Below are 873 nucleotides of genomic sequence, written 5' to 3'. Positions count from 1 at the left end.
GCAATGGTATTTACAATGGAAGGTGATAGTGGTACCTCAAGGATTGGAGAAGAAACTGTCCACATCCTCTTGCATGCTGTCAAAAGTGTAGTTGGGATCTTGTTGATTACTTGGAGGTTGAGATTCGGACAGCTCGACGATGGGAATCGACCGGGACTCGGTCGAGTACGTGCTCGAGTGGGGGGGTCGAACGGGACCGTGAATGTGAAAATTCGGACCTTGCTACTGGTAGAACTGCTAGTAGAGTGCTGGATCCATGAAGTATTGGGGTGGGATGGGAGGGTAACCTGGATATCCTGGATAAGCAGCTGGAGGTGGGAAGCCATAAGTTTATCTGGGCTGGAACTCGGCCGAGTGCATCAGGGGTGCTCGGTCGAGTGTGTGCTCGAGTGACTCGGTCGAGTGCCTCGAAAATTGTTGTTCTCGGCTACTTGAACTCCTCTTCCTCTGATTTGGCTCGTACATTGAAGCTCTAGCTGCTTCCATAGGGTTTGCAACTCTTGAGAGTGCTCTAGTTGAGCTACTCCTCCTCAAAGGGCTTGAATGGCTTGGAGAGTTTGCACTCTTCAGCTCAGCAATCTCTTTTTTTAGGCCCTTGATAGACTTAGCCATATTGGTCACCTTCTTCTTAAGCTTATCAAACCTCTTCCCATGCCACTTGCTCCACTTTTGTAGGAGAGGCAACCTCTTGGTAGTCTCTCTCACTCCTCTACCATCCCTTGGGTTGGGCTCATAATCTTCAAATTAAAATTGCTCCTCCCCATCAGCCATTTGTACATCTCCAGCTTCATCAATTCTAGGTTGATTTATCCCATCAAACAAGAACTCATCAGCTGGCCAAAAGTCAATGTTTGCTCCTTCTTGAATGGTGGT

This window comes from Camelina sativa, chromosome 9 (genome assembly GCF_000633955.1).
Source record: "Camelina sativa cultivar DH55 chromosome 9, Cs, whole genome shotgun sequence".
NCBI lineage: Eukaryota > Viridiplantae > Streptophyta > Magnoliopsida > Brassicales > Brassicaceae > Camelina > Camelina sativa.
The sequence above is the reverse complement of the archived record's forward strand: the minus strand, read 5'-3'. Positions refer to the sequence as shown.